Source organism: Pseudophryne corroboree, chromosome 4 (assembly GCF_028390025.1).
Source record: "Pseudophryne corroboree isolate aPseCor3 chromosome 4, aPseCor3.hap2, whole genome shotgun sequence".
Taxonomy (NCBI): Eukaryota; Metazoa; Chordata; class Amphibia; order Anura; family Myobatrachidae; genus Pseudophryne; species Pseudophryne corroboree.
Genome location: NC_086447.1, coordinates 610,852,070 through 610,861,144, shown reverse-complemented (window position 1 = coordinate 610,861,144; position 9,075 = coordinate 610,852,070). Strand labels below are relative to the sequence as shown.

General features: G+C 44.9%; 1 pseudogene; it reads left to right on the top strand.

Annotated features, from left to right (window-relative positions):
* The first annotated feature begins 8,567 nt into the window (after nucleotides 1-8,567).
* Nucleotides 8,568-8,686, top strand: LOC134911975 (5S ribosomal RNA; annotated as a pseudogene).
* The last annotated feature ends 389 nt before the right edge of the window (nucleotides 8,687-9,075 follow it).

Below are 9,075 nucleotides of genomic sequence, written 5' to 3'. Positions count from 1 at the left end.
TTGTGTGCGTCTGGCGGGCGACTCGATCGCTACATATTTAATCTTTATAGTGTGTTTTATAGGTAATAGTCCCCATAATAATATCTGTAAGTATGTTTAGTGTTACTGGTTAATGGACAGAGAAATTCCTCTTTGCATGATACGAAGGTTCAGACAGGGTCTGAGCGGTGGTGTTTAGTACCTAACTGAAGAGTATTTTATTAGAAACAATCCGGTGCTGGTTAGGTAGAGAGTAATCGCTCCTGCGTATAGTTATGTCTATGAGTAGTTTATGGACATTTACTGTATTTGCGGTTCATTATCCATGCGGCGGGAATCCTGAGGATACCTCCCATCTAAGCAGTTTGAAATAGTCACAGCCCACCTGTTCAAACCAACCTATGACCTTTTGTTATAATGCGAAGACAGGTTCCTGTGTCCAATGAACAATGATATTGTCGGACCATTGTATTGTTACTGTATGTTGTGTATATAAGGCAGCCAGCCTGGGCCAGCTCACTCACTTCTCTCCACAAGGTTTTCATCATTGATTAACGGAGAGCTGGTTTCCAGGACTGCGCTAGCGATCATTCCCACGTGTGTAAGTTTCTATGTGACCATCTTATCCTCCTTCTGTGTTTTTTTGCCATTTACTCTCTCTCTCTCACTGTTATTGTTTATGACTATGCCGCTTTTGTGTATTCATGTCTAGTTATTCTGTTTAGGTATTAATGTTAGTTTTGTAGTGTATAAGCTGTTAACTGTACTTTTCCTTTTTACCTACTAAGTATCGTCAGTAAAGGTGTTGGCTCCTTAGCAAGGAGTGTGTGTTTCATTAGTTAGTACAGAGGGTATTCTGAGCGTCTTAATCGCTCCAACAGCTTTTATATTACTAAGGTCAATAAGCGCTACATCATTACAGTGTTACAGTACTAAGGTTTACAGTGTAAGCATATTCTGTGTTTAAAGTTTATAAAGGTTACTGTCTGTGTGTGCGCTCGCTGTGTGTATTCCGTACACCCAGCACAGCGTGTGTACGTAACTTGCGTACCACGTGCGAGGTCTTCATACGCAAATAGCGTACGAAGTGCGTAGCACGTGCACGTGGTTTAGCGGCCATTACGGCTACACGGTATTAGTAAATAGCTTATGTTATAAGATAAATAATTAGCTTTATCAAAGGTGTATATAAAACATAAATGAATTGTGTGAATGTACACACACTTTGTTTAATGCACACATTTATAGAAAAATATTGGCTAAAATTGACTTCAGGCTGTGTGTATAAGGTGTATATGAAACATAAATGCATTCTGTGCTTAGACTTAGGTCCCATCACCATGATATCTCATTATGGTATGCAATTATTCCAAAATACGGAAAAATCCGATATCCAAAATACCTCTGGTCCCAAGCATTTTGGATAAGGGATACTCAACCTGTATATATATATATATATATATATATATATATATAAAATCTACCCATTTTGCTGGCACTCCTAATCGTGCATAACATCCACTCAGATGCCCCTCATATAGAAAGCTTCATATACAGAGAGAATGATGGCACTCCGAGACTTCCTTAGATACAAAAATGAAGTGTATTAAAATTTTAAGTCAAACATTTTCAAGGCATTACGCCCCGTCCTCAGGACAAGTGCAGCAGTAGCAATAAGGATAGAGCATACTCACCCACATGCTTCAATCCTGAAATCCTCCTGGTTTCCCGCTCAACGTCCAGTCCCCAGCGTCCTGCCACCGAGACACACCACGCCCGCATTTCCGGAACTCACGTCAATGTTGCCCTGGAAACACAACCTGTATACGTACCACCAGGCAGCGTCCTGCATTCCAGCTGTGTCACTCTGGGTCCTTTAGTGATTTAACCATCCTGGGACCTACACAGATAACGGGCAAACAGAGGGACAGTAAACAAAAATCCACAAACCCAAAATACATTTAAAAACAGTGAGAATATAGAAAGCACTAATATACACATATACAGGAACAAGGAACAGGTTACATATCCCACAATACCCCATGGCATTAACAAGGACTACATTCATAACATGATCCAACTTATTAAGAATATATCTAATTAATTAGACTATTGCAATTAATCTTGTCGTTCAGACCCCCCCCCCCCCCCCCGGCTTCGTGGATCCTAAACGCAGAATCTATTTGGATTTGTTGATCAATAATTCCTTGGCTCCATCTCCTCTTCTAGGAGATTCTGGCACATGGTCAATCATAAAATATCTAATGGACTCAAGGGGGTGACCCAGCTCCTTAAAATGTCCAGAGACTGGTTGGTCTATGTATTTACCTTTAAGTGTCTTATTGATGGCAGATCTATGCGCATTTATGAGCTCTTTAAATTTATGTGTGGTTTGGCCCTCATAATATAGGCCACACAGACATGTTGCCACATACACCACATAAGTGATATTGCAGGACATTACAAATCTTGCAGCTGTGTGTATGTGTGTATGTGTGTGTATATATATATATACACACACACACACACACACACACACACACACACACACACACACACACACACACGTGTCAGGCCACTGTACATATATGTTTGTGTCAGGCCACTGTGCTGTGTGTATATGTGGGTGTGTGTCAGGCTACTGTCCGTATATGTGTGTGTATGTGTAAATGCAGGTGTGGGTACGTCGGTGTACGTCCAGGTGTCGGCATGTGCATGTATATATGCAGGTGTGGTTACATTGGTGTACGTCCAGGTGTCAGCATGTGCATGTATAGATGCAGGTGTGTGTATGTCAGTGTACGTCCAGGTGTCAGCATGTGCATGTATAGATGCAGGTGTGTGTACGTCAGTGTACGTCCAGGTGTCAGCGCATCCATGTATAGATGCAGGTGTGTGTACGTCCAGGTGTCAGCATGTGTATGTATAGATGCATGTGTGGGTACGTCGATGTACGTCCAGGTGTCAGCACGTATATGTATAGATGCGGGTGTGGGTACGTCGGTGTACATCCAGGTGTCAGCATGTGTATGTATAGATGCAGGTGCTTGTACATTCAGGTGTCAGCATGTGTATGTATAGATGCAGGTGTGGGTACGTCGGTGTACGTAAAGGTATCAGCATGTGTATGTATAGATTCAGGTGTGTGCACGTCAGTGTACGTCCAGGTGTCAGCATGAGTATGTATAGATGTAATTGTGTGTACGTTGGTGTATGACCACGTGTCATCGCATGTATGTATAGATACAGATGCTTGTACGTCCAGATGTCAGCACGTGTTTGCAGAGCCGGCCATATGCATAGGCAATTGCCTAGGGCATTTGATATGCCTAGGGGCATCATCAGCTTCTGCTGATTAAAATGATATGCGACATGCCTATATTCTGTATGTAGCATTTCATATGCAGATACAGCCAAGTCTCACACAGTATATAGGCATGCTGCATATCAGTTTAATCAGCAGAAGCTGCTTGTGCATCCTAGCCACATAGCAATGCAAATAAGATGCATTTTCATTTAAAAAAAAGTGCGACGTTAGCTTTGATGCAAGATTTGTGAGGACACATTTGTATCCAAGCAGAAGCAGAGGTCACAGTGTTAGTGGAAGTGTGAATGCTGTGTGCATGTGAGTGGGTTGGTTGTGCAGTAGTGTTCAGAATATGTGTAAGGAGCATTAAGTGTGTCATTTAAAAATGCATTAATAATGTGCAACATATGTGTAAAGGGCCACTATGTGTGTCATTATGTGTTTAAGGGCATTAATAATGTGTGGCATATGTGTAACAGGGTACTACTGTATGTGTGTCATTATCTGTATAGGGGCACTAATAATGTGCAGCAAATGTGTAGGGGGCACTATGTGTGTCATTATGTGTATAAGGGCATTAATAATGTGCGACATATGTGTAAGGGACATTATGTGTAAAAGGGCATTAATAAAGGTTGTCATAATGTGTAAGGTGCATTATGTTTATAAGGTCATGAATGTGTCTCATATGTGTAAGGGGCATTACTGTGTGGAATTGTGTATAAATGCATTACTAATGTGTGGCATTATGTGTATAAGGTGCTCTACTATGTGGCATTGCAAATAGAAAGGGTACTACTGTGTCGTCTAATGTAAATAAAGAGCAATAAGGTGTGGTGTAGTGATGTAATGTGAATAAGGGGCTCTACTGTGAGGAGTAACGTTTATAAGGTAAAGTGATACTACTGTGGGATGTAATATGAATTATGGACACTTTCGCAAGATAAAATGTGAATAAAGTTGCAGTACTGTGTGACGTAATTGGAATTGGGGTTACTATTGTGTGGCCATGTCCCTTCCCAGCAAGAAGATGCCCCTGTTTGGGCTGTGCGTCAAATGTGCGAACTGTTCCTATTTAAAATATAGGGGGTACAAGGACTGCTATGGGTGAGAGGTAATGGTGCTGGGAAAGAGGTGCAAGGTCAGAGGCAGAACCAGCGGTGGTGCTAGGGGGCACTAGCCAAAATGTTGCCTAGGGCATCATATTGGTTAGGGCCGGCTCTGCGTGTTTGTATAGATGCAGGTGTGGGTAAGTTGGTATATGTCCAGGTATCAGCATGTGTATGCATTGATGCAGGTGTGGGTATGTCGGTGTACATCCAGGTGTCAGCATGTGTATGTATAACAGCAGGTGTGGGAACGTCGGTGTACGTACAGGTGGCAGCGTGTGTATGAATAGATGAAGATGTGTGTACATCGATGTACATTCAGGTGTCAACGCGTGTATGTATGGATGCAGGTGTGGGTACGTCTGTGTACGTCCAGGTGTCAGCATGTGTATGTATACATGCAGGTGTGGGAATGTCAGTGTAGGTCCAGGTGTAAGCGCGTGTATGCATAGATGCAGGTTTGTGTACGTAGGTGTACGTCCAGATGTCAGGCGTGTATATATAGATGCAGGTGTCGACGCGTGTATGTATAGATGTAGGTGTGGGTACGTCTGTGTACGTCCAGGTGTCAGCATGTGTATGTATAGATGCAGGTGTGGGAATGTCAGTGTAGGTCCAGGTGTAAGCGCGTGTATGCATAGATGCAGGTTTGTGTACGTAGGTGTACGTCCAGATGTCAGGCGTGTATATATAGATGCAGGTGTCGACGCGTGTATGTATAGATGTAGGTGTGGGTACGTCTGTGTACGTCCAGGTGTCAGCATGTGTATGTATAGATGCAGGTGTGTGTACATCAGTGTATGTCCAGGTGTCAGCACGTGTATGTATAGATGCAGGTGCTTGTATGTCCAGATGTTAGTGCATGTATGTATAGCTGCAAGTGTGGGTACGTCGGTGTATGTCCATTTGTCAGCACGTGTATGTATAGATGCAGGTGCTTGTACATAGGTGTATGTCCAGTTGTCAGCATGTGTATGTATAGATGCAGGTGTGGGAATGTTGGTGTATGTCCAGGTGTCAGCGCTTGTATGTATAGATGCAAGTGTGGGTACGTCGGTGTATGTCCATTTGTCAGCACGTGTATGTATAGATGCAGGTGCTTGTACATCGGTGTATGTCCAGTTGTCAGCATGTGTATGTATAGATGCAGGTGTGGGAATGTTGGTGTATGTCCAGGCAGGGCCGGTGCTAGGGTGTTTGGCGCCTCCCTGCAAACTGTAAATTTGCGCCCTCTCTCCCATACTTAAGAGAGGGACAGCGTGCCACCGAAGGCGCATGCAGCATAAAAGGATTGTGGTTTCACAAGGAAGGGGTGTTCCCACACAACTGTACCCCTAATTTGCGTTACGCCACACAGTAGCACAATCTAGTTCACATTACACTGCATACAGTGCTCTTGATTCATATCATACTACTTTACAACATACAGTAGAGCCTCTTCTTCAGGGCTTAAAGTGGTCCTGAAGAGGTTGTGGAACTCATTTCCCTCGCCACCTACTCCCTTCCTATTAGTTGTGTCAGGGCCGATAGTAGGGTGTTCAGCGCCCTCTGCAAACTACAGTGCCCTAACCCCCATACTGTCTAAAGGAACAGTTGCACGCTGAAGGCACACGCTGCAAAAAACAGGTGTGGTATGATGTATCACAAGGAAGGGGCATGGCCACACAATATCAGTGCCGCTTATACACATACCCACGGTGGCAGTGCCATTTATACACATAATAATGCCCAGGGTAGCAGTGCTGCTTATACACATAATAAAGTCCATGATGGCAGTGGTGCTTATACACATGCCCACAGCTTTAGTGCCTCTTGTACACATGCCCACGGTATCAGTGCCGCTTGTACACATGTCCACGGTATCAGTGCCGCTTGTACACATGCTTACGGTATCAGTGCCGCTTGTACACATGCTCACGGTATCAGTGCCACTTGTACACATGCTCACGGTATCAGTGCCACTTGTACACATGCCCGCGTTATCAGTGCCGCTTGTACACATGTCCACGGTATCAGTGCTGATTATTCAAATTGCCACGGTATCAGTGTTGCTTATACACATGCCCATGGTCACAGTGGCGCTTATACACATAATAAATGCCAACCTCCACTTGCCTCGTGTGTGACTGGTGTTTCCTATCAGCGTCCGCGCGGGTCCTGTCTCCTAGGTGTGTCGCTGGCTCCTCTTCACATGGTCTCATTCACGCTGCAGCCTAGTGCCATCGGAGGTGGATTAGGGAAGGCGGGCTGAGAGAGTCTGTCAAAGTTTAGTGACACCTACCCCCTGATCTATTAGTATGGCAGCCACAGCTCACATTTAGGAGGCAGTGACTGGTAATCACTGTAGAAAACAAGGTTTTTAAAGAGTTAAACTCACTGTTGTGAGTGTCAGGCTGCCCTGAACACAGACAGCTCCTATTCATCAGCATGTAGAGGGGGAGTGTCCAGAAACCCGAGTGCACTGCAGGGAGAAAGGTTCCTTGCTATGATCACCAGAAGGGACAGCACACAGCAAGCATCAGAGAGGGGGATACTTCCGACAGCCCGTGCGGACGGACAACGGAGTTTCAGGCTCTAAGTGAAACTCCTCATGTGTGTGCTACTGTGTCCTGTGTGTGCTACTGTGTGGGAGGGAGTGAGGGGTGGGGAGAGCAGTAGGTGAATAGGAGCTTCATGCTGCCGTCCAGACGCTGCTGCCTGTCTGACAGGAGCAGTGGCGTCCGGCAGCAGTAGGGATACAGAGAGAGCAGGGAAAGCGCCTCATATGCCCGGCGCCTACCTGCTTTGCAGACTCTGCTGAGCGGGTAGCGCCGGGCTTGTGTCCAGGTGTCAGCGTGTGTATGTATAGATGCAAATGTGGGAACATCTGTATATGTCCAGGTGTCAGCATGTGTATGTATAGATGTTAGGTGTGGGTACATCAGTGTATGTCCAGGTGTCAGCCCATGTATGTATAGATGCAGGTGTGGGTATGTCGGTGTATGTCCAGGTGTCAGCGCTTGTATGTATAGATGCAGGTGTGGGTACATCGCTGTATGTCCAGGTGTCAGCGCATGTATGTATAGATGCAGGTGTGGGTACATCGCTGTATGTCCAGGTGTCAGCGCTTGTATGTATAGATGCAGGTGTGGGTAAGTCAGTGTATGTCCAGGTGTCAGCATGTGTAGGTATAGATGCAGGTGTGGGTATATCGGTGTATGTATAGGGGTCAGCGTGTTTATGTATTGGTGTGTGTATGTCAGTGTACATACAGATATAGGTGTGTGTATGTATAGAGGTAGGAGTGATACATACATATAACACATACATGATAGATACATACATATATCATAACATTATAGACAGATAGATAGATAGATAGATAGATAGATAGATATAACACATACATACATACAAGATAGATAGATACATACATGATAGATACATATATACACACACACACACACACACACACATGATACATACAAATATATATCACAAACACATATATGATTCATACCTATATCACACACACATACATGATACATACATGAGACAGACCTGGGCCGGTGATGAGGCCCGGGCCCCCTGCTGATGTTGCATTGATAAAGGCAATGTTCCAGGGCTGAGGACAGTTGGGGAGAGCACCACGCAGCCCGGGAGAAATACGGCTGAGGAGCTACATCTGGAAGAGCCCCGTCCTGCGCCGCACACTCTGCAGGTCTGCACATAGGGAGGAAGGTCTCTGGCCACACATACTCACCCTGCTGCTGAAGCCCCACTGCTGTTCCCATCAGCGCTGTTCAGCAGGGAGCGGGGCAGGGGTGTGTATGGTTGGCACCCCGGCCCCGCTGCTTGTGTGGTCAGAGTGTGGTCTATAATATTCTTTGAGGCAGCAGCAGGAGCAGAAATGAAGGGGTGGACATGACGGTATACTGCTGCCACGTCCGCCCATTCATTCCCGCTGCTGCCTCAGAGCCTATTATAGACCACACTGAGACTACACAAGCAGCAGAAGCGAAGCAGTGTTGGGCCTGGTTATTTCTTAGATAGGAGACCACCTGGGAATACCAGGTGCAGTAGGTGTTTTTATACTACCAATACCGTTCTCTTGATGCATTCCATTTTTAAACTTACTCATTTATGTACCAGTAGTTAGTAGTAGAAGAGCTTTAACAGAAACCACAAAGCTGATCTACAGCCACACCACACTGGATATGCACAATCCTATCTGATCTTGGAAACTAAGCAGTGTTTGGCCTGGTTAGTACTTGGCCGGGAGACCACCTGGAAATACCAGGTTCTGTAGGTATTTTTATACTACCAATACTGATCTCTTGAAACATTCTATTTTTAAACTTATTCATTTATGTACCAGTAGTTAGAAGTAGAAGAGCTCTAACAGAACTCACCAGCTCATGTACGGTGGGTGGGATGATATATATATATATATATATATATGCATACAGTCGGCGGCACTCGTAAATAATCAGTCAGCTACAGGGATGTGCTTCAACGTTTCGAAGACTTTATTTCCTCGTCATCAGGATAAACAAACAGGTAAAAACTTACGTTTAAATCCCATCACTGCACCACGTGGATTCGGCTGGATCTGGAAGACAGAAGACGGCGCCCACGTATGACGTCATCATCCGCTCCCCGTCACCATAACAACCGAGCAAACAAAACACCGTGACAGAT